Source organism: Myotis lucifugus, unplaced genomic scaffold, assembly GCF_000147115.1.
Source record: "Myotis lucifugus unplaced genomic scaffold, Myoluc2.0 scaffold_244, whole genome shotgun sequence".
NCBI classification, from domain to species: domain Eukaryota; kingdom Metazoa; phylum Chordata; class Mammalia; order Chiroptera; family Vespertilionidae; genus Myotis; species Myotis lucifugus.
Genome location: NW_005871292.1, coordinates 422262 through 422835, shown reverse-complemented (window position 1 = coordinate 422835; position 574 = coordinate 422262).

Here is a 574-nt window from a genome sequence, read left to right as displayed (position 1 = left end):
TCTAAGGTGAAAGATACATTGTTGTATCTGGCTCTACCAACACCCCCAGAAGAGGCACAAAGCCTAGTGGGCCTCTGGATTATGGAGGTATTTTCCTCATTTGGGTGTTTACTGAGTGACCTGAAAAGCTGCTAGTTTTGAGAAGGGCCCAGAACAAGAGAAGATTCTGCAACTCTGCAACAGGTCCAGACTGTGTGTTAGCTGCTTTGCCACTTGGGCCACATGGCCCAGCAGATCACTGGAAATATCAGTCGCAGATAGAGATGCTGCCTGGAGCCATTGGCAGCCCCCTATAGGAGAATCACAGTGCAAGCCTTTAGGATTTTGAAGCCAAGCCCTGTCTTCCTCTGTGGTTAACTACTCTCCCTTTGAGAAATGGGTTTTGGCTTGTTACTGGGCCTTAGCAGAGATTGAACACTTAACCACACAGGCTACCAAATTATCAAGCCTGTTTTAACCCAGTCCTCCGTTCAGCTCCTCTATCCATTTTATAATTGGATTGTTTTGTTGGTGTTGAATTGCTTGAGTCATTTATATATTTTGGATATTATCCCTTTGTCGAAGCTGTTGTTTG